Genomic DNA, 25,257 nt, shown 5'->3' on the forward strand with positions numbered 1-25,257 from the left:
ATATATATATAGGAACTTATGCACTGACTGTACACGTATATTCACATGTTCTATGGCTGTCACTGGTATACTGCCCGAAATGCATCCCTCTCGGACCTGTAACCTCTCTTATTGTATAGCAGGGACAGCAGTGGCCACCAGTATTCAGCCACAGTTACCTGCAAGTGGTGTTCCCCTCTTTCACCAAATAGTACCCAAGGGAGAGCAATGCTGCTATGTTTTTCTGTCTTTATATATTAAAAAAAATGCGTGTTGAGGGTGGGGTTAGCTGAGAGGAGTCAGCTGGGAAATTCTGAATAATGTGTATAAATGTATAATTACATTTAAAATAATTTAAACCCCCAAAACGTGCAGAATGGAAAAGAACTTTATATGTTGGATGTGTACGTGATATATGGCTTCCAACATATAAGTGACTATGTGTCTGCAGGATGAGTAGTGCTTGGAAAAGCTGGCGTGGTGCTGGAGGTGGGCCAGGCAGCCGGTGCCCCTGCTGCGGCATGGGGGAGTGTTTGCGTCTGGGGGCTTGGGACAGCCCCGCAGCGAGATCTGCACCAGACGCAAAGCACAGCTCCAGGCTCAGCTTCTCCAACTGCTGATCTTTCTAAATCTGGAGTTTTGTTTCAGGGCCACCTCCTGTAATGATGGGAGGATTATTGGCTGTGGTTTATACATGGCTTTCTATGACACAAAAAAGAATTGATAATTCTGTAGGTTGTTTCTCTTTATCTTTTTATTCTGGTCTTTTGGCTTCTTCTCCTGTTTTCTTTTTTTGATTGGGGTTTTTTTTGGTACGTCTCTCTCTCCCTTTTCCTTCATGCTTTTTCATTTCCTCTTTTGCCTTTGGCTTGCTACTGTAAGGGTTGATAAGAGCAAGATTCCTAATACTTAAACCCTAAATTTCAGGTTACTTAGTAAAATATTTACTGAGCCTCAGAGTCTGGTCTGTTTAAAAATTCCTCTATCATGACAAGATCTTAAAGCACAGATGTCACTACGCTGTTTATTAAAACTTGCTCTTGCAAAATTTAAAATCAATATGAACACTAGTCATCTACAACGTAAGTCTGACCCGTAATTGATTCCATGAAAAGTTACCTTCAAAGAAATTTGGGTTTGTTTCATCTCACCTATGCGGATCACAATCTAGATGTTTACCCCAACCTTGTCACTGTAGTGTCCTTTTATGGTTAACAGAGTGAAATAGGCACATTCTTCCTGAGATTTATTTGGCCAATTTTAGACTAAGATTGGCATCCTAGAAGATCTGGTCTATTGCATGACTTCCTGTGAGATCGCTCTTGCTCCTAAATATTACAGCTGCACAAAACTGAAATTGAAGTACATCAGTAGTTTGAAATCCAGTCCTTAAAAATAAGTCATAAAATAGCATTTAAAGAGCTGGTTTGATCTGATTGCCATTATGTAGTTTGATTGTTCAACACTTGCTGAAAATAATTTCTGCATTGTCTTTTTGAGTTCAAACAGCAGCTACAGAAAGATACCATTTTTCTTTCTCTTATCTACTTCTTGCAGTAAAGAAACGTATTTGGGTACCTTAAATTCACTGCAAAAAAACCTATCAAGCATCAGTTTCCTGTCAACATTCACTTCTTTAAAATCTTGGTTGAATAGTTGTTTACTGTGATTTATCTTATATTTGTAGACCTTTATCTAGCTAACTTTTAACTTGTCTTAATGGAACAAGCTCTCGAAATCTCTCACTGAAAACAAGGCAGGTTACATAAAGAGGTGTGATCATCAATAGACATTTCTAACCAGCGGTTTGACTGACAGCTGTCAGGAACCATTAATTTTCTGTGTTTTGCTGGACATTCTTGTTGCTCTTTTCCTAACATTTTTGCTCCTAAAGAAGACATGGAAATCAACCAAATAACTCACCAAAGAAAAAAAGAGTTTTAAACTCAAATGCTCCAACATACATACCTGTATAAGAAAAACCCTGGTCATGAATGGAGCTAACAGTTCCTTGTGGTTCCTCTGATAGTTTAAAACTGTTAAAACTGTTTCTTCCAAACTTCAAAAAATACTGGCTTTTTCCAAGCGTTTCACAAGTAGTCTTTGCTATGGCCCTATATTTGGCCACATCAAATTTGTGGTTCCTGCTGTTTGACTGTTTTGGTCAAGCTGTAATAGTGGAGTAAGAATATGCTGTCATATGGTGACACTCATTGGAGAACCACCTGCCCGCTGTCACAGACAGCTCAGGTGAAGACCATGAATGCAGCATAGGATGCAGGCAAGGAACACATTTGGCTCACGATCTCTCAGAAGGAAATTTAATGTCCTTCACCTCCACCTCTGCGTGAGATGTTAAAGATGCCCTGATTATTAGAGCTGCTTGAAAATTTTCCAGTGGAACATTTCTCAGTTGGAAAATGCTGATTTTACAGAATTGAAACATTTCACAGGAACATGTTGATTCCATTGAAAGTTCCAATGGAAAGCAGGCAGGCAGGCTGCCCAGGAAGCCTGAGCTTCTGGTCACATGCCAGCCTGGGCTCGCCTGGCTCCCTGCTCCCCAGGCAGCTGCCTCTCCAGCTTCCTGACACCCCAGTCAGGTCTCTACCTCGGGAGTGGGGTGGCTGGGGAAGAAGGAAACATGAAATGGAAGGGCACTGGACTTCAGGTAGGCTCACTTGCAGTAGCATTTCTTTGGAAGTTTTCTTTCCTTTACAAAAATACGAATTCTTCAGGAAAAATTACAATCACTTCTTTCCACAGAAGAGAATTTGTTTTCTATGCTGATCTACCAGAGGGGTGATACTGCCAGTCTTTGCTTTCTCTTTGCTTGCGTATCAAATATTTACAAACGTGATCTCAGGTGGAAAGTATCCAGTATATTCACACTGAAATAGTGATGCAGCTGTCAGTGCCTGAAGTGTTTATTCTCTATGATAGGCACAAAAAAGGACATATTCATTGTGCAGACTGTCATCACGATGAAATGAATTCACAATTTCATCTCAGGGTGAGTTCAGAGTGGTCCCAAACAAAAGAGACATCTGTCAAAATGTGTACACACACACAAACACACACACATATATAATTTTTTTATTTATTTATTTTCAAAATTGTTCAGGTGAGGATAATTAACCTCATTTTTCTCATCTAGTTTGGCAAAACAGATTTAAAAGAAAAAGTGTTTAATTAGAAATGTCTTTTAGACATTGTAATACACACGATAAGAATTTCTAAGGCCAGCTGAAAGAACTATTTATACATTTTGTTTAATATGTCTGCTGGCTTGAGCTTTGTTGTTATGGTAATAACTTAAGCTTAGAATTCTGTTTTGGGGCATGTATGACAGGCACCTGTAGAAATGAATTGTCTCATCATTGCTCATATATGCCTTAGACTGTGTCTTTGTGTTGGTGCTATTGGCATGTGCAAGCTAATTGTCTCATTAACTCTATAGTCAGTAAAACTACTGACATGTGACTAATTGTAAAGTATTTTGGGTGATTTGGATCAAAAAAGAAAAGGAGGTCATATAAACCCAATGTTTGTTCTGCCTTTTACCACCTGTGGAGAAACACACAAGCTATGAGTGTTTATGTGCACATGCTTACAAGTTTTGACTTGCACTAAGGTGTCACACCGCTGATCATTTCTGTGCTATTTCCTCAAATTTGGGAGGTGGCATACTTACAGTACATCCAATCAGGGAATCAATAAATAATGAAGCCTGCATATTAAGACAAGTTTAACAAATAAGTGCTCATAATGAAAGTCAGTGTTGTGGGTTTTTTTTCATGGTTTCGCTGGCAGTGTTGCTTTTGATCTGGGAGCTGTTAGGAGCTATTGCACCACAGATGAAAGGAGTTAGAAAATTCCATATAATAATGCAGTTAGATCAGTAATTCATGGAGCAGGTAATTCACAATGACTTGCCAGTCCTTTGATTGCACACGGTTTATGACTATTAGCAGTTTCCCCTTTCAAATTTGTATGCTTCCATACTTCCTTTCTGACCTCTTTTTCATCATTTATAGTCCAATTTGGTAGTGAAAAAACATAACTGGTGCTCAAGTGCATGGCTGTCATTCAAACCCCAATGCGTTACTGAGCAGTTTGACATTTGTGACTATGAAAAAAAAAACATTAAGCAGGTGTACAGAACACTAACCAGGTCCCTCGAACAGTGCTTTATGGGATTCACAACTTGCCTCTAGGCTATAAACCTGATTCAGCCTGAGTTTTCAAGGTAGATTTAATCTTGATATTTACACACCCAAACGTATCTTGCATTAGAACATAATTGCAATATAAATGACACAAACACATTTCAAATGGAAAGGCACGAGAAAAGAAGCGTTACCGTAAGAGCTTTGCAATGACGTGTTCTTTGAGGTTTAACAATTATCTGTCCTCAGTTTGTAAAATCAAGGGCCACATCCTCAGCTTCAGTAAACTGGCTTGCTCAGAGGGGTCTTGGCTCTAACAATTTCTTAGTAGAAGTATAAGGGAGTAAGGTTCAAATTAAAAGAAACTAAAAGAGATGCTGTTTAATCACTTTGAACATAGTCATCTGCTATACAGGTGTGCACATATCACATTTTATTTCAGTTGTAATTACCAGGTTTCTGGGAACTGATGTTGCAGCTTTACAAAGGTAGAGAGATTTCTACACGTTGGATGAATAACATTAGGTAAATCTGTTAAAAGAAGTTACTGCTTTGTCTCTAAAGGGCTAATATAATGTTCATGTTGCTGAAAAAGGGCCCCTAAAAAGAGCATTGCAAACATTTAAGTGGTCAAGTAAGAATAAGAACTGTGAGTCCAAGAACAATTCTCTAAGGTGCTCAATTAAAAAAACTTTTTTTTATATATGAACATAAAAACTGTGCACAAAGTTCTTCCACGGTATCCCTCCCAGCTTCCAGTAGTCAGTGGGTTAGGGACTTCCTTAACCAGAGGTGCATCCGGATCACTGTGCTTAATAGCCATTGATAGACATATCCTTCATGAATTAGTCTAATCTCCTTTTGAACCCTGTTATACTTTTGGCTTCTGCAGCATCCTGTGGTAATGAGTTCCATGATTTAATTGTGCATTGTAGTGAAAAGTGCTTCCTTTTGTTTGCCTGAAAATTGCTGCTTAAAGATGTTAGTGGGGGCACTTGCCTACCATATCTGCCCCCTTTGTTTTAGTAGACAGAGTGGGTTAGTCTGTTCATAGTCTTAACTAGGTTTTTGTTTCTTATGATGGCAAATTCCATAGCCAATAAGAGGTAGAGAATGACATTTTGAGATTGCTTCAGAACTGACGTATTTAATGTATGAATAGCAGAATATACAGGTAATTCAATTGTGAATACTTTATTTTTATACTATGCCTGGGATTGGTATGGCACTTGTGAATAAGAAAGCAGTAGTACCATAGGAAGACTCTGTCTGATAAATGTTTTCACCACATGCGCACACACACATATGTACATATATTATCAGACTGTTTCTAAGGTGATGTGGGCTCGCGCCCTTTGTGTAGTACTTTTTGCAGAGATGTTGAGAGAAGATTTTGTGGGAAAAATGTGGCAAGTGCATGGAAAGTGTGGGAAAGATCACACAGAAAAGTTGTTTGGAAAGTGAGCACTGGCAGCAGTTTATGAGTAAAAACAGAGAGAAGAAGGTGGACATTTGCCTCCTTCTCACCTTCTCTCTTGCTTTGGACAGGGTTGCTAGGTGGTGTCCATGCCCTTCATGAAATGGTTGACACATAGATGGTCCCACATCAGCAACAGAAATGTGAGATAACATATGCATTTTGCTGCTTGTATGATGATATGAATTTATCATCTTGTTTATTGGAAAAGATGAAAAAAGTTTTGTTCAACTTTATGCGGAAGGAAGTGAGTTGGCTTAGGATTACAGGATATTTTTTAATTCCAGAGGAAGGCTTCCCTGGGTTTGCCATTTTCTTCCTCTATTAATATGAAAAATTAGGAAGAAGGAAGAAGAAATATGCAACCAAAAATCTTAACTTTAAAATTCAGAGAAATGGAATGAGTAAAATATTCATATATTTTTCTAGAATCTCTTTAAAACGAAGCATAAGACCTTACTGAAACATGGAATTTTGATAATTTTTGGATAAATTATACACAGAGTAGATTTTTTTTCCTAAAATGATTTTTTCCAAATGTGATTTAATCAGAATAATTTTCACTAAAGAATTTTTTCCTTCTGTATCTAGCTATTTTTTTTCCTCTGTTGTTATACTCCCTGCTGTATTTTTTTCTTTCTTTTTTCTCTAAGTACCACTCATTTGTGCTCACAGGCCTACAAAAAATTCAACCCTGACTCTTGGTCTGCCCGTGTTAAAGCCTTGTTGAACGTGCTGGATGGAGCTTACTAGGTACAGACCAAAACAATCTCCAATTTCTTCCTAACTTGAGAGGAAAATAAACCTTGCAATTGTTTTATTCTTTTTTTTCTCTTCTTATCTGATGTCCTATTTAGGAGGGCATAAGCTCGCTGACTGCTGTTGTTAGAAGACCTTAAATTTATCTGCTCTTCAAAGCAAGTGATATTTGCTTTCTGAATGTTTATACATCTCCTAGCATAGCAAGGCCCTAGTCCTTAGTAACGTTCAAGGCAATTACGCAGAAAAGTAAAAGGATGGATAATTTTAAGGAGTCCTTGGTGCTTTAGACCTCGCTCTACTCCAGTTTTTGGGGGATGAGGGTGGTGGGTCAGAATTGGAACAGCTCAGTAACAAGCTTCACAGAGAGCTCATTAGCCCTCTACCCTGGGCTCCTTTTCTGTCCAAATTAACTCTTTCAGGCAGCGAAATGTCTAATGAATCCCAGTTCCCCAAAGGCCCTCAGGATAGTGACAAAGCATAGTTAAAATATGGCTATGGATAAGAAAGAGATCATCTTCAGGAGATAAACAAGTGACATTCTATTAAATCTACTTACTATTTATATTATTTGAATGGATATTTTCAGGATTTTCTTCTAATAGAAAGGAATGTTGGGGTTTTCAATGAATTATACTAAAATAAAATCAAATTATTATAGCCTCACTGATTGAAAAAAAGTAAATAACAAAAGGAGAGCTTCTGTAATATTATTTTTTCCATCTAGCTTATTCTCCAACTTTGAATGGTCTTGCAGATTTGATGACAAAAGTATTGACGAATGTCTCTGAATCCAAACATACAGTTTTAGATATGAGATAGAGCAGACACTTCTCAAAATGAAACAAAATTTGAGAGCTGATACTACTAAGAATTTAACTTTGAAGGCTGGTACTATTAGGACTTCAACTTAAAACAACGTCAGTGTTTCAGCAAAACAGCTGATTTGAGGTTTTAGCATGAAGACTAGCAAGACTGACTCTGTTATAAAATGAGAATTGAAACAAAAGGTAAGCAGTGTCTTTTTTTCCTAGGTACAGGAAACTTTTACTTGGTTTAACAGAGTAACTGTATGCTCTTGGAAAAAAAAATGCCTTTGTTCATGCCCTGTAGCTTAGCAAGCTTAAAAAAAACACATTTCCTATGCCTCAAATTTAATAATATTTTTTAAAGGTAAAAAAACCCAGAAGGACTAGTCTTCTGTTCAGAGTATTTGGCTGCTCCTTGCAGGTGTTTGGGTTTTAAAATGTTTGGGCAGAACACCAATAATTTGGTTTACAGATTACAGTGTTGTCAAGTTTCCTGCACGTTATTGCGATGTGGAACAATGACATTACAACAACCCACGTCTGCTATTAACCTTTTTTTTTTTTTTTGGTCTTTTTAGACTGTGTGTCTCTTCACAAAACATTGAAATGTGTCTTGGCCAGTTACCTCAGCTGTTTACCTCAGTAGCTACAAGACATCTGTTTCAAGATAGGTTACAGGCACATCACATTTCACCTTCCTGAAGGAGAAGAGGACAGGAAACTTAATTTTGAAGTTCAGCATTGCCAAAGATTTCTGATTTCCATAAAGATGCCAGACAGTGACATCATATCTACGATGTATCCCTTTGCTTTATGTCTGGAACTTCATTGCATGGTGGAAATGTTGCAGGAGAACAATTGATCTTGACTTTCACCAGTGCTGTACTAAGCAAAAGTAACAAATGGTGTCATGGCTGAAGCCTGTAAAAAAATATTTGTAGTCATGGTTGTAGCTGGAGCCAAAATCAGAGGCACTGAACCAGAACCTACATAGAACCCAAACTTTTCCAAGGTCGCATGTTATTTTATTTATTTATTTGTTTTAAATTTTGACTAAGTAGGGTTTTGATCATTTAACCATGGTCCCTGTTCATAACAGTCCTGTGGGTTTGCGAGAAAACAAGTCCTTGGTGTTTTTAAATATGATTTCAATTAAATATAATTATTCAGAACAAATGTTTTCACCTACCACTTCATGTAACTGCAATCTGTGCTTCTGCTTTCAGGTCTGTTATAGTGAACACAGGTTAAATGACAACACAAAATAATTAACAGTGGCCTTGTGTAAAAAAAAGATACATTCAGAAATAAGGCTGAAAAATCTTAATCTCTAGTGTACTTAACCAAAACAGCATTCTGTTGGCCAAATTCTAAAATACTGGCTTTTGGGCTGCGATTGTGATAAGCTTCCCTAGAATCGCATGCAGGCCACTTGCCGCAGGGGTGCATTCTCAACTGAGTGGTGCATGTTGGAAGAGATTATTAGTGATTTTAATTATATGATGGAAAGTACTGTAGCAACTAGATAAATTTTTTCTTTTTTCTTTTTTTTTTTTTTCCAGTTCCACTTCTCAGCCACTCAGTCTGTATATAGATGTGGCTGTGTTCTCCTCAACACCTGACACATGCTTCTCAGAAATGGCTCCATTTCAAATGCAAGTGAAGTGATCCCTGCACAGAAGGCCTAATTTACAAAATTTCTGAACCCTCATGTTTCTGTCAGAAGTCAAGGTGAGTTGTTGCTTAGAAACCCTTTCTGGATGTTTCTGTCTTGTAGTGACAATTCTTCGGGTAGAAAAGGGTTACATGGTACATAGCTGTTATCACATTTTTATTCTTTATGCTAAATCACAGCGCAACGCCTAATGAAAAAAAGAACAAGGAATAGTGCAACTTGTAAAATAAAGCTTTCGCTAAGCACTGTAAGTCTTCCCAGCTTTACAAGAAAAGCTGCCATGAGCCATCTTTTTAATAACTTAGGAAATATTATGTTACAAATGTTACAAACATATAAAAAGGCACACTAAATGTTATGTCAAAGTTAAAGGTCTGACTTTTTTAACCTCAAACCTAAAGATGCTTTAACCAACATGCATTCATAAAAGAAATGTTGATAGACGCTTAACTCTTGTGAAGCCAGTGATTACTGGCATAAAGAAAAGAAATAACACATTCTGAAATACGTTACAGTAAAGCTACATACCACATAGTTTATAGATTTATAAGTTTTAGATTAAACCAGGATCTTTTTCTGTGTTTATCAACAGCATTGAAAAAAAACCCAACCAGTAAGTGAACCTTGAATACCACAAACCAATCAATAAAGTTTAAAAGCTCCAGTGAATCTAACCTATAACAGGTCCTTGTTTGGAGAACATGCTCAAGAAACACATGTGCCTTTAAGAGGTCTTGAAAGAATTTACACCCATGGACCATTACCATTTCCAAACACCCTGCAGCTTTACCAGCCCAACATGTGCTGACTGTATATCACCATGACCCTTTCACTAAAGCTCTTTTGACTGGAGTGCTTTTAATACCCACTTTCTCAGCTGAGCTCAGGAGTGATTTGTTTTACATGCCACATTAATCCTTTCCACATTTTTCTGGATGAGGCAACCACAATTCCACTTGTGAGGTGTTTCTAAAACATAGTTATAGGAATAAAGCAGCAGGGTCCCAGACTTGACAACTTCCCTTCGGGCGGCTGACAAAGTGGGCTATCATGGCTGGTGTTGGAACTAGCAGTTGTGCCTGGCAGTGAGGGTGGGCTGCACTCCGTGGTTAGTCAGAGGCCCAATTATTGTTGGCAATTCAGCCACAATTAAAACCCTGTAGGGATCTTCGTAGATTTAATGTCCAATGAACGCTGATGCAGATTAATAAAATCCAGCTCGTCTTTTATAAGCTTAAGATGAAATGCAACAGAGAGAAACAGAACTGAAAGTATAAATCGCAGCTCCGTAAAACCCAAGAAGTTTATGCCTCACACCTACATGATTGAAGGAAAAGAGCTTTTTATAAATGGGCAATTAGTGTTCAGTGTACTGGCTTTTATTATGTGGTAATTTTACAGTTTTCACTTTAAAGACACCCCAAAAAAAATCAAAGGCCAAATGAATTTCTGTTGTATGCATTTATGAGCTTTCTGCATTTATAATGTTAGCTCAATGTTACTAATGTAGGGTTTTGAAAATTTAGTGTTGTCAACAAGGCTAACAGAGTGGACCAACCAATTATAAAACTGTTTTTACATGTCAGCGCTGTGCACATTTTATTAACAAGTTAGTATTATACTCCATTTTTTATGTGTTAAATCGAACTGTACAAGTAACTGGAGGACTAAAATTATGTTTCTACCCAATTTAATTTATTGGTCTTCCCCCATAAATTTTACTTGTAAGTTCAATGGTCTGAACTGAACTATAAATTAGAGTGAGGTGAGTCTTATATATAACTTGATTTATTCTGGTAATTTCTGAATGAAGTATCCAAATCTGCATGCCTGTCTACAATTGTCTTTACAGCAAGCTATAGCAACAGAATGAAGAAAAGCAGTAGCTAATTAAGAGTTTTCTGTTAAAGGCTTTTACACTTGTATACCGGGCTGTTCAACAAAACTTCAGCCAAAAGTAGCTTTATGAGTACTAATGTGCAACCATTCATACTGTGTGGCAGGTGTCACCAGGTGGTGCCATTTCAATCTTCCAGATTCTTTTTTTTCTTTTTTTTTTCTTTTATTTAAGCATGCAAGTAAACATTAATTCATGGGAAGATACACTTTTTAAAAAAAATTTCTGTTCTATACAGTCGTGTGTGAAGGGAGCCATGTTATCGGAAGCAAGTTTGCTATTTGCCTTGATCTCATATTAAAATCTGTTTTTCAGGTAGAATTGTTGCTTGTAATCCCAATTTTAGTGATGAGATGAGATTCCTGAACCAGGGAATTGCTTGCATGCTGTTTGATTATCTCTGTTCCAGGACTTATTTATATGTGTAAGTAAAACAAGTTATACTTAGAATATAACCAGAGGCCACATATCTGAATTCCTTGATCTGCCAAGACATCTGCGACTGCTCTGCAGGGGCACAACAACGATGTCTACACAAATTCTCTTTCTTTAATTTGCAATGAGATATTTATTGATCTGACTTTTCAGATATGCTAATTACCTGCAGCTGGGAGCTGAGTGCACCCAGTATTTTTACAGGTCTCAGGTTTGTGGCCTGACTACTTTCCTGGGCATCAAGTAGGACTTCTCTGCCAGCTTCACCAGCTATATATTAAGATCTTTTTGACTGCATTTCTTCAGTGTTTTTTTTTTATCTTCTCTTACTGTATGCTGGTGGAGAGCTCAGTAGCACAGAAACATCAGCATGTCTTCTTCACATTTTCTTCTTGAGAGAAAGAGGACTGCAGTTCTGTCAAGGAAGAGGAAAAGTGTTTAGAAGAAATGTCAGAAGTCCTTCCTTTCACTTTTAATCTAGATTCAATATTATGGATATAGAAGCTCTGTCCTTGAACTCACTCTTCCCACTTTGTCTGACTGGCTATTTCAAATACTTCTTGAAGCACGTGGGTGAGGAGAGATACAGCTGAGCCACTGTGTGTTGCCAGTGGGATAACACAGAGGGCAGCGTGAAGTATCCAAGAAACAAATTTTACTGTAATTTAGGAAGTATTGCATCTAGTGAAGAAGAGAGAAAATACACCACTTGTGGCACTTCCGACCACCATTCCCCCAGCACATGAACCATGTTGCAATACCATTTGTGACCTAAGCATGGACATTCATTCCATCAGGGCAAAGCTGACATGTTGTACCAATAGCCCAGGAGCTCTCTGAGTTATTCTAGCAGAGCTCAGGTTGTGTCTGAACTTCCTCCTAATGCTCTGCATTTGAGAAAGGCTGCACGTGTAGCAGCAGTCTGCACCCTAGAAGGAAAAGGACCACCTTTCACAGAAAAACCAGCCAGCTGGATATTGCCACCCATATAGCGGCTGTGTCTCCTGAAGGGTACCCTCTAAGGTATGCTCTAAAGACTTGATTCTTCTCAAATAGAAAACCAAAGAAGTTCTGGCGATGATTCCTGTGGGAACAAGATAGACTGTATGGCCCTTGGATCACCATGCTCTTTATGGCTGTACATGTGTTGCACTGGACTTCCTCAGTCAGGCTCTGGGCAGGCTGGCACAACTCTGCAGGACAGCGGCACTGTACAAAGATACTCATGCCAAGCCAGTGGAGCTCTGGCCATATGGCATTATGTCCACACTACTCAGCCTTGCTCACTTACTTAACTTAGAGCATTGCACTGATACAGTAATAGTCTGTTTGGTCTTGCAGCTGGCTAGTTCAACATGAGCTTGGCTCCTCCTTTCAGAGCACAGGCATTTTCTTCAGCCCTGTAGGGTTGATGTGCACTTGTTTGAGCACTATACCTGTTCTCACATCTGTACCTTTGGCTCTTGAATAATTTAATTCCCCGAATTTCCACTGACTTATCTTTCTTTTTATTAAAGAGTCTCCCTGCATAAAAAAGAAAGAGATTTCATATACCTAGAGGGGAATCCCCCCCCACCAGCAAGTCCAACCTGTTAAAGTTATTCATAGCCACCTATATCGTGATAACATCACTTACTGTATGTCACAGAAAATTAGTCATAGAAAACACTGTGCTGTAAAATTATCCAGACAAATAGCTTTTCAAGATGATGGTCTAGATTGTATGATACAAATGAAAACTCTGATTCTTTTAGCAAGACAGCTTCCTGAAGCTTTGAGTGTATGTGTTTGTTTTGTTTAATATCTACCCAAAAAGGGAACATTTTAGTAAACAACTTGTTTTTTAAGGCAAACAGAAACATACTTTGGAAATTATTACTTATAGGCTTGGATTGCTTTTATTTTTATTGTTTTCAGTAGCCATTTAATAAGAGCTTTCTAATTGTTTGTACCTCAGTATACAGATTTTGGTTGTGAAGAAGACAACAGGGAAAAACCAACTGTTAAGTATTTTTTTTAAAAGATATCAGATAGCTTTTGATCATGTTTAAGATCCCATACTTGCAAAATTCTTTTATATGCCAGTGCAAAAATCAACTCAGCTGTATTTTGTGTTGGTATATAGCCTGAGCCACAAAAATTGCCTACTTCTCTTTTGCTTTTGGGCAATTTTTCAGTCTTAACTAAACCAAGTCCGTAATGTATGCCTGCTGGCCAACATTCCAGGTAAATGAATAGCTTTTAAGGAAAAATGATGCTGTTTTTCAAAAGCTTGACATTTTAAAAATACAAGTCCAGAATTGAAACCTTCAATAATTTTTCCAGGCCTATATGCTGCAAGCAGAAAAATGTTACACAAATGAATACATCTGGGATTATTTTCAAGCTGTTATTTCCCACTAGGGAAAATATTTAGAAATAAGGCTCAATTTTTTTTTGTGCTGAAACTACAAAGAGGCCAGCCATCTTGATGCTTTTCCAGATTATTTTAATGGTTTTCCTGGTATTGTATAGTGACTTTACTGCCCTGTTTTGTATGCCCTTATATTCACCAATAGTAAGCATTTATGTTGGGCTTATTCCAGTTTTTAAATCTGTTTTGTGGCATTTATGGCCTAAAGCTAATAAGGACATACAGTATTTTCTTGTAAAATATTGAAAATACCTTTTACCATGAAAATAAAGGGAAAATGTTTTTAAAATTAAAAAAAAAAAAAAGTGGCCTACCCAAAGGCAGGAACCACCCTGATTTTAAACTCGGGCAGGCTTTGCCATAGCAGTAAAGTGCTATTTCCTAGGCATCAGGGAACTGTCAGAAACTCTTCAAGCCCAAAAAGAGCCTCCTAGCTTACCTTAGCTCACTGGGAATCGGACTAGAGCCCAGCAGAGGTTTGGCAGTACCCGGGTACAAAGTAGTACTAGTGGACCAGGCTAGATGGAAAGCTTATAATGAAATAGATCTTTATAAAAATGCCAGTTGGTTGAAAATGAAACTTCCCCACAGAAAAGGGTTTGGATGCATTTTTTGACATGAAAAATCTGGAAGAATTTTTCATTGATCAAAACTTTACATTTTTACTCTCTTTAAAAAATAGCATCCTGCTTCTCTAACTTGAAATTACTTTGTATTTTGGAAAACAAACCAACTGACGCATAAAAAAATGTAAATAATCTCTCACATGAAATCTTTTAGGATAAGTAAAATGCTGCTCAGGGGAAGACTTTTAGTTAAAGAAATATCTCAGAATTTCAAGTTGTTTTTTTTTACATGGTCTTTTTTTCCTCAGAAATGTGACTGTTGTCCTGGAGCAGAAATCTGGTTCTTGCCCAGTGTGTGTCCAGTGGTTTCATGTCTTTTCTGGGGCTTGTGTGAAGGCATGATCATTATGCCCATTTTACAGGCTGGAAGCCGAGGTGCAGAGCAACCTTGCTAACCAGGTCAGTGGCAGAATTATTGTCCTTGAACCCCATTTTTAAATGCAAATATTGGCTAGCGCTGGCCAGGTGATGCGCAGGACCCATCCTGCTCCCTGATGTATAAATGTCTTGCAATCTAGTACTCAAGCCACAGTGCTTCCTCTCAGTTTATGTTTTCTCTGTGTAATAGAGGGTTAATTTGAATAAATGCCCTATTTACATTCACAACTGTAAAAAATTGCCTACCAAGACCCTAGGTGCCCCAGCGTGCTGCTCAGTGAAATCACGGTAACATTGAAATCATTATTCTGACAGGAACCCAGCCAGCCAGACGCCTACAGAAGCGCTTTTCCTCTCCTTCGCTCTGGGAAGCACGGCCCACAGCCGTCTCCAGAAAGCTCTCCAGCTCCATTCATTTATTTGCTGCATCGCCAGGTCACTAAATTCTGGTTTTTTGCGGCCTGGGGCGGGGGGAGCGAGCTGCTGGGGCGGTGAGGTGGCCTCGGCAGCGGGGAGGCAGCTGCAGCTGGAGCTGAGCCGTCTCCCCAGGGAAGGGGGGCCATCGCCACACATCCGACACCACCAGGGCTTCCTGGCCAGCCACCTTGTTTACAAGGAATTGCATGTATTTTAAAGGAAAATGGGATAGTGCTGGCCTGGCTGTGCACGAGTCTGCTCCTGCTGCTTCATGGGGGATGTGTGGGATTTGGGTAGAATTTGGGCTTTTTTAAATTTTTAATTTAAAGTGTCATTGCATTGCAAAATAGAAGGAAGAAGAAAAATACATCTACAATGAACATCATTCTGAGAGACATATAATCTACAAGGCATTGCTAGCCAGTAGCTAATTATTACCCAGCTCTCCTCCCACCCCTGCTTATTAGGAAAGTTTAGATATTAGTTCCCATTTGCTGTTCAGAATAGCACAGATGGAAGGAAATGAATATGCAATTTGCTTTTTGTGACCTCAGGGGAGTGGAGCAAAAAATGGATGTGAAAACTTTGCCAGAACCCTGAAAGTTATATTCTCTCATTCATTAGTTTTCCTGCTTCTCTATTCCATATGCCCTCCTTTCCTTCAGCTCCATGGAAAAGTATTGACGAGCCAAACGAGTAATACAATTATGTATGACCTGAATGGTGTATGTGGCTTGACTGGCCTGTTAGCCAGGGTGGCTGCCCTGCTTCCAGAACCATCGAGAATAGCACAGACTACGGGCATGAAAGTTCACAACTCTCTTACTCTCCAAAACATCTTTTGACACATTATTTGTGGATTAGTGCACGTGAATAGTTCAATATAGCAAGAAGTCACAATGAATAAAGAGAAGGGACTAGATTCTTCATAAAGATGTACACATGGTTTTCATTTTAAGGTCTGAACCAATCCACTTAAGTTAATGTAAATCCTTCTCTTGACTTCAGTGGGAATCTAGCCTTTCTGGCTAGCTCTAGTAAAGGACTTAGGCACCTAAGGCAGGATGTAGGTGGAACAGTATCCAAAAGTGCTCTCCAGAAACCCGTGCTTGGCAGCTGCCTAATCCTGGAGGCGCCTAGTCTTGCAAGGCTCCCTTTTCAATTTTAAAGTTCTGTAGGTGACAATAGTTGTCCAGATCATGTCCTGATCAGCCTGGTCTGAGCAGCTCATCAGCTAGGTCTTTCCTCAGACTGGTCTAAAGCCAGGAACTAAGCAGAAGATGCCTAAGACTTTTGAGGGCCACATCTGGTAGGCATTTTCAGAGCATCCTAGCATACACTGGTGGATCAAATGCTCTTCATATCACTCTGCTTTAATACTAAAATGCCAAAAGGCATTTCTTCCAAACCAAATCTGAGAATAACAAAAGAAAGGCTATTTTTTTTTTTTTTTGTGTGTGTGTGAAGGTAAAAAGAGTAATTTGATGTACTTTGGAAATGTGTTTAATTATTCAAGTTATCTTCACATCCCTTTTTTTTTCTCTCCTATGTGTTTAAAGGGCATTTTTAACTCAGCTTTGACTGGGGTGAAAAAAAGTCACCTTATCCCTAAATAATCTCATGCCTAGGAATGTCCACCATTCCCTAAATCAAGTTGAATGGAATCTATGTCAAATGATTAAATATGGACATTTTTTTCCCACATCTAAGTTTGGAAAGAAAACCTCGGGTCTATATTAAGATTGCAACTTACTAACAAAAGGAACACTATTTGCAGAAGTAGGTTGCTTTTTGCACAGGTAAAGCATGGTGCTTTCAAGGCATGGAGGAATGTTGTGTGTTATATGAACACTACAAGGTGGAAGTGTTAACTCTGTGTCAGACATTTGGCAAAATAGAAATATAGCAACAGAAATAGAACATTTTCAACACATCCTGCTTTCAAAATAAAATAACTTGGCTTCTTAGAGGTATTTTTTCATTAAAGTAGGGGCTTTGCTGCAGCATTTATGTGTCAGGAGGAGCCCATTAGTCTATGATAATATTCTTTTGCCATTGACATTATCTTTTAATTATATCGTTCTGAGCCACGTCGCTAGTGGAGGATCGATTTTTACAGCCCAGTTTACATATCGCTTCAGCATCTAATCCTGAGGAGGTGTTACACACTTTGAGGTTTCTGCTTCCCTTTTTTAAAAATAATTTGGAACTCATGACTGCTTAAAAAGGCATCAACAAAGGTGCCTGTCTTTCCTTTGAAGTCATTTTTTGCGGAAATCACAGTCACTGACCAAAAGGTTTCAAAAGATTAAATTGTGCTTATTTTACGACATTTTAAAACAGCAGGGTTAAATGCTGGGCCAGCTGCCAGGCAGTCAGCAGCACCCATACTTTCATGTTCAGCAGCCAGACACATCTACAGCAGTTATTTCTCAGTAGTTATTCCTGAAATATGTCACTCAGAACAGCAGAGAGGTTTTAAGTTTTGCGTGCTTTGATGACGAGCTAATGAAAATGTATTTTATATATATGCCATGAGTGTAATGAATTTCAGAGTCAAAAAAAAGAGAGAGTATAGTGAGCAAATTAGATATTTGTAATTCTCTTTGTCAACGCTGGCTTCTCCCTATAGTTGAAATCAACCCGGAGAGCCATGAAATCATGGATATCCGACACTTGTGTCCCATAGTGCATTATCCACATACAGCAAAACACTTCACTGCTCACTCCTTTATACAGGGGCTGTAATGGACTGAGGCTCAGTTTAAACTCCCAGAACTGTTCAGAAAGGGATACATAAATCTTGACATAATCTTTGATGAGGAACCAGAGGAGATAGAGGACACTCACACACTGCCCGTCCTGCGCAGTAGCACTGTGGGCTTAGTGGATCTTTTTTGAATTTCAGCTCTGTTGCAGCCAGGAAGTGATCTGCTCCATTTTATAAATTTTTGTTCTGGTCTTTTCTTTCTAATCCTCCTGTGCTGCCTGGTTTCCCTTGCCTTGGTGTGTGTTGTTTTTTTTTTTTTCATCTGCCTTTTTCCATATTGAGGACCCACGGGCCAGACTCTGTGCTGCTTTTCGTCACTTTGTATTGTGCAGGTGTTGCAGAGTGCTGGCTTAACTGGCCCCCGGGGGATGCTCCCTGCATAGGGAGCTGTGCAGCCAGCACAAGGCGGTATAAACAGCTCTTGTGCCAATTCTTCTGCCCATGCTGGAGCAGGGAGTGACTGAGAGACCCACAGAAGCAGAGTAGAGCGCTCTCAGTTCTTAATGGGTACATCACAGGGACTGAAATGAGCTGGGATTAGTTAGGGTGTACTTGAACTACATAAGCTTATTTCAGTTCTGCTGTGGCTCAGGCTGACACAGGAGCTGCTGCCGAGTTGTGTGACCATAACCGGCTCCCCATCTCCTGCTCTGAGTGGATCTTGGCACAAGGCAGAATATGGGCCTTTTATTCTTGTCCTGCTGGCTGGATGAAACCCCACTGTCTACAGATCAAAGGGGCTTGATGGACTGCCAAAAATAGTAACCTATACGTAAAACATGTGCTCCATTTATAGCGATCATTTGGAAAGTTTCCTGCTACTGCAGAAATGCAGATTACATTGATTTACTGTCCAGTACTGCAAAATACTGAGAGGCTTTTCAATGACTTCTATTATATGCATTTGCAGAAAGGCTGGGGAGATTTCTTCTTCCTTCCTTCCTTTCCCCTTTGGTATATAATGCATAACCATGTGAAGCATATCTTTCTAAGTTTTTGCATAGCTTTAGTGAAGTGGGTTAATATCTACTCTACACTTTGACAGACATTGTCACCTGTGCTGATATCTTAGCCTTTGAAAAATGAAGTGCTGCTTCTTTTGATGTAAAGAACATCTCTTCAGTATTTATGGAAACATTTTATTTTACCTCTCAGTCTACAGACTTTCTGTTAGCTACGGAATATGTCCCGCATGTTGTTTTCAGGCACTTTGATAGTTTTTGTGGGAACAGATCAATGCTTAACATAGCAATTAAACAGGAAGGTACACATGAGTACAGCTACCCTGTGTTTTGAGCACAGGTCTGAATCTGCACTCGAGCCTATCTGTGCTGTGGCCAACACACCCTTTCCAAGCCCCATCTATGTTCTGTTGGACAAAAAATCTACTTTCAGAGTACTTCCTAGGAGGGTCTTAATACCACTGAACAGGCACAAGGGTGCTGCATTTATAGACAGACTGAGCTCAGTTTGTTATTACAACAAGGAAGACATGCTACATTGGGCAGCATGAGCTGATGTGGACACTTAGAAGTAAATCAGGAAGTATAATCGTGCTCTGCCGGGCCAGCCTACACAGATCTAGTCTCTGTATTAACCAACAGGATTTGATACCTCGTTTACAAACACGTCTGGAAAGAAAGGAGAGCATCTGTAGCTCTTATAAGAAGGCTTGTTGTTTCATGTACTCATACATGTATTGTGAAAAGAGTAAATTTACTGAAAAGTTCACTAGTGTAAGAAGAGAATAAAAGCTCAAGAAATGAACAGTGACAGCAACCGGTGACCTGCGACCTTTCAGCCTGTTTGCAAACAGTTATCCTCTTTGGTGGATGATAAAGAAGATGAACTTGGCCTTCATTTCATGACTCATGTTAAGGAAGGATGTCATAATTTTCTCTCCAATAATTTACATAGCTAACAATATTCAGAAATTCCTCTTTTCCCTTCCTGCTTTTATTTTTCTAAATCCTTTCCCTTCAGACGCTAGCTGCTAATAGGGACCATAAGAGTTAATTATTCTATCTCTGGATACTATTAAATTCACCCCAATTCACTCCTCTGCTTCCCGTCTGTTAACGTCCTAAGGATCAAAGCTCAATATAACTATTTTAGGCCAAGAGTTCAAAATGCTACCATTCATATTATAACTTAACAGGAAAGCACGAGTTACTTTTCCTCCTAATAAATCGTATCTTTTTGAGTTACCTTTTTTTTTAACTGAAGAATTAATTCAGTTTTTCCTGTTTTATAGCTCTGGGATCCTAATCTTAAAGATTATATCAATCTGTTCTCGTGCATCCATTATGTGTCAATTATTTGAAGCAGAAAAAAAAACCCCTAATCTAAAAATACTGAATAAGAAAAGGGTAGATGCATTTCATAAAGAAACATGGGTTTAGAATGGTGGGGGAAAAAAAAGAAAGCCTTTCCTCAGCTATTTTTCCTTTACTTGTGAATTACAAAGTCATTTTTATTTCAGATCTCTGCTGAATTCCTAGCAAGTGTTCCTCATAGCCACTCCATTTGCAACCTGAAGATTTTGCACCGAAGGGGTTGTTTTAATTAGCTTTTAAACGTGCTGTCCTCAGCAACAGCTTCCATACGTTTCTAAATTCTCCTCCGAAAGGTGTCGGCTGAGTGTTGGAGGCTTTACCCTGAAATCAGTCAGATTTTAATGGCAACCAACCTGCCCTCCGCATTGTTTCCCAACGCTTCCCACGTTGCGTCCGCAGCAGGGCCCCGCCCGCGCGGCAGTCACCGCGGCTCCCCCTAGCGGCCGCGCCCTCCCCCGGGACAGCGGCCCGCTGCCTACCGGCCGCTGACGTCACCGGCCGTTTAACTCTGTCGTCACCGGCCGTTTAACTCTGTCGTCACCGGTCTCGGCGAAGCTCGCTCTTCCGAGGCTTCTAGCTGAAGGGCTGTCGCACGTCTGCTTTTGGGAGTGATGACCTGTTTCTTCCCTCAGCTCTGATTAAGAATGGTTGAGGGTTTGCATGATGCTGCAGCGCTTCTGCCTGTTAAAGATCATAGAATCATAGAATGGTTTGGGTTGGAAGGGACCTTAAAGATCACCTAGTTCCAACCCCCCTGCCACAGGCAGGGACACCTTCCACTAGACCAGAGTGCTCAAAGCCTCATCCAATCTGGCCTTAAACACTGCCGGGGAGGGGACATCCACAGCTTCTCTGGGCAACCTGTTCCAGTGTCTCACCACCTGCATAGTAAAGAATTTCTTCCTAATATCTAATCTAAATCTACCCTCTTTCAGTTTAAGACCGTTACCCCATAGCCTATCACTACATGCCCTTGTAAAAATTCCCTCTCCAGCTTTCCTGTAGGTCCCCTTCAGGTACTAGGCTGCTAGAAGTTCTCCCTGGAGCCTTCTCTTCTCCAGGCTGAAGAGCCCCAACTCTCTCAGCCTGTCTTCATAGGAGAGGTGCTCCAGCCTTCTCATCATCTTCATGGCCCTCCTCTGGACTTGCTCCAACAGCTCCATGTCCTTCTTATGCTGGGGGCCCCAGAGCTGGACGCAGTACTGCAGGGGGGTTCTCACGAGAGCGGAGTAAAGGGGCAGAATCACCTCCCTCGACCTGCTGGCCACGCTGCTTTTGATGACGAGAAAGACGGGAAAGAAAAGAGGAGCTCTATATGGGAGAACACGCCAATGGTCACGGTGAGGGTATCATTACAATAGCCCCTATAGAGGGTGAGGGTAAAAGAACTTGAAGGTTTAGTTTAAGTGACAGCCCCAAAGTACTTATTTTAATCTTTTCATTCATAAAAGCATATTAAAAGCCTGGGTTCTGTGATTGCATGTCTGTAATACTCCAGCCTTTGTATCAGGGTTGTGAATGCTTCCTCAGAAACAGGGCATTGGAGTATAAGTGTAAGCTGAGAGGTTGCAAATTCCTAATTAATAATTCTATGCTGCTTGCAAAGTATTTATCCATGTCAAACACTTACCTAAGTTATGTTGTTTATAAAAAGCCTTCAAATAGCTTTCCTCTCAGCTCATACAAAATGCCCTCAGATGGAAGTCAAACACTTTGCAGAAATAAAAATGCACTCTTGAGGTAGTGCTGTTTAAACCGTGTAGCATGACTGGCATTGGCTCCAGCTCAAAGACTGACATGTCCCCCCCCACAGCCCACCACGCCAGCCTCCCTCCCCTCCCAGTTCCACCCACAGCACCAGCCCTTTCCTTTCGCCCTTCTAAGTTAATGTCCAGGACTTTTTATTAGTCATTTAGCCCTACTCAGCTGTACAGCATGAAGAATGCATATTTTTCCTTCAGCATAGTGTTGTCTTTATCAGTAACATTTAGCTGGAGCTTGATGTTCAGAGGGGTGAAGAGATAATGGGAGAGTTATAGAGAGAATAACCCTGCTTAAGCAAAGGCGAGGACTGGCATTGTGGCTGCAGAAGGCAAAATGTTATAGGCTATATCACAAGGTTTGGATGTGAACACAGGTACACAATGCTTCTTTCACAGGATTCCTGCTGTAAACACCATCCTTTACTGGGTGATTCAATCCTCTGTAATGAAAAAGTTGATCCACTCTGAACTTTCCTGACTTTTTTTTCTTTCCAAAGGATAGTAATAACAGAGACCAAAACAAAAGACAGAAGAAAATATACTCCAGCCTGTGCTAAAAGAATCTTTATTGGAAAATTAAAAAACATGGTACTGCTGGGATCAGCCATTCAAAGGCTCTGAAACTTTGCCATAGCCTCCACATCTGCTACAGAAATTAATTTGATAGAGCGCTGCATTCCCTGTATGGCTAATTCACACTTATTTGGTAGGTGACCTATCCAGCTTGTGGACAGACGGGGCAGTAAGTATGAAGACACCTGAATCCAGAAGCAGTAAAGCTATATTTCTGTCATCTATATTCCCTAGTTCAGGGAGGCGCCATATTAAAGCATCGGCTTTTTTTCCTCTCCATCTGATCTGATCTTGTGGGTTGCTGTAAAATAAGTGTTGCAGTACCCATATTTTTGGCTGGCCAGGGTACCCCACTCATGTTATATAGCCCTGGATAACAGAAATCTAACTAAACAACAGACATCATGCACCCATGAAACAGCAAGGAGATACTTCTTATTATTTCTTACATACACAGATTCAGAAGACTATAGTAGGTCACTGTGATTATAGTGATATAACCCTAGAAACACAACCTGAAACCTAGAACCCTGGAAAGTATTCAATCAACATATCAGTTTATTACTAAAGCAAGCTCATATTCCAACCAAGAGAATGTGAAAATCAATATACCAATAGACCATAGTCTTTTATTAACTACTGAGTGCTTTAAAACACAACAATGTGCAAAGTCTTTGTGCAAATTGGGTTCCATGTTCCACTTTTAGAAGTTGAATGTTATTAGTGTGTGATGGATATTAAAAGATTCCATCTAGTAAATATAAAACTGACAGCTGTGTACCAGTACGGTAAATTCTGAAAATGCAGGTGCTGCACAAAGAGCTCAGGATATTTATTCCTCAAGTATATTGCACTTGATATGTTGTATGATAGCTGTTAGGTATGCTTAAAAAAATGACTTTGTAATTGCATTCTCACAGGATGTCCTTTTATTTTTCCAAGGAATATTCTCCAGTGTTTCTCTTTTCCATTAGATGCCTCCAGCACGACCACAGGAAGACATTATTTCCCCCTTGCTATACAGGAATATGTATCAACACAGGACTCATGCCATGCTGTTAAACTAGCAATTGTTCAGTAATTTATTTCTCTCTTGTTTCTCTCTTTCCAGTGGAAATACCTGATCCAAACCTGACTGAACTGACTGCAGACATTTTTGTTGATTTTATGGGCTTTGGTTCAGACTCTGTCTGTGATACAAGAGAATCAGCCGTGCAGGACAGGGGTGTAATTCTATCAAGGACTTCTGGTGACCTCATAAACCATGAGAGCTGGCATTGACTTTAATGGGCACCACGTGGTTAAGTTCCCATGCATCATTTTGAAAATGTAGGGCTTCATTTGATATTGCAGAAGGATACCAGACCTACCATGTCAAATTGTTTCTCTTTCTTCTGCAAGAGCCACTAGCTTTATGTTACAGTCAGTCCTCTTTGGTAGCAAATGAAATATGCCATTCTGGAAAATGAGTATTTTCTCTGGCAAAATGAACTTGAAAAGTACGTTTCATAGAAAAGCACATATTTGGGTTATATTCTTTTAAATAAACTTTCTAAAAAGATGGCAATAAATTCAAGGAAAGGTGTGGTTTGTGCAGCATTGGCTTTGCTTGCAAATTTTTAAGTATGAGACATTTTTAAAAAATTAAGTTGCACATCAGTTAGAAAATACAGGAATAGAATGAAACTAGACTATATTAATCGTGATTTAAGTTAAACTAGGTAAGTTGGCTCAAATTGCTAATGTTGAATGACCTCAGTTAAAAGTTACTTTAACTAAGGCAATTTAACTGTATTCAGTACACCAGTTTTAGGACTTTGTTGTTAGGAATTTCCAGGGGTTCGATACGGTTGACTTGAAGTTTCAATTAGTGAAATTTGTTCTATCAGTCCTTTACCTTTGTAAGGCACTTGCAGATTTTCCCTTGTCTTCTGTCAACCTAGATTTTGCCTGTTGAAACCAGTGTTACAGCCATTGTGCACACCTATAAAATGTTGCCAGTTATCAGTCCAAGAATAAGATCTGGCAGCGTGGCTATGATTCAGGTAAATGTGGTAATAGAGACATAACCTAAGTTTGTCATCTTAGCTTTTTTATCATGTATGACATCAATATATAGCAAGAAGATGCTCTAAAAATTGCTCATTGTGACAAGTGCATACCAGGAAAGGATCTGTCCTTCTTAATTCTGAGAGTTCAGATCAGTGAACTCCCTGATCTCTATTTTGCCCTCAACATTGTAAGTGATTTTATTGCTAGCTTGGTCCATAAATAACAAAATCTTTTTTTGGCACAGCTAGATAATGTTCCTGTATTAGGTACATACTAGGATATGTTATTTTTTATTCAGCTCCAGGTAAAAAATCACCTTCAGATTGAAGGGAGAAAGAGGATACCTTCCAGACAGATTATTCAAAAACTTCTTACTGTGGCCTCTCTACTGCCTTAATGTGAAGTCCCTGGTATTTGTCATTCTCTGGGATAACTTTTGAACTATATGCATCACTGCTCCCTATGCCATTTTGCACTGAAAAGTGCATGTTTTTCACCATGTGTGTGGCTCAGCCATAGGGTATAGCATATGCATTCTTTCCTGTAGATATATCCCATGTCACACAGCCAGATGGAATAATTGCATGTCTTAAGTTTAGTTTAAAAGTCTTCTTAAAGAATAGCAAATGCGAGCGTATGGGAGAAGGTCGGTTCCCTGGTGTCAGTGTCATAATACAGTGTATGTAGATATCATACAAGCAGCTCCTTTTTAACGGCGTTCAGAATTAT

The 25,257-nt window shown here is 39.4% G+C and overlaps 1 long non-coding RNA gene across 2 annotated transcripts; it reads left to right on the forward strand.

Moving 5' to 3' along the window:
* Positions 1–2,564: 2,564 nt before the first annotated feature.
* LOC137665907 (uncharacterized) lies at positions 2,565–24,650 on the forward strand. 2 transcript variants are annotated; one of them, XR_011048560.1, is made up of 6 exons: positions 2,565–2,650; positions 8,756–8,924; positions 11,081–11,189; positions 14,488–14,638; positions 14,933–15,052; positions 23,588–24,650. It is a non-coding gene; the product is annotated as an uncharacterized lncRNA (long non-coding RNA). The 2 variants fall into 2 exon arrangements; XR_011048559.1 differs by lacking the exon at positions 11,081–11,189.
* Positions 24,651–25,257: the final 607 nt, after the last annotated feature.

Source organism: Nyctibius grandis, chromosome 7 (genome assembly GCF_013368605.1).
Source record: "Nyctibius grandis isolate bNycGra1 chromosome 7, bNycGra1.pri, whole genome shotgun sequence".
NCBI lineage: Eukaryota > Metazoa > Chordata > Aves > Nyctibiiformes > Nyctibiidae > Nyctibius > Nyctibius grandis.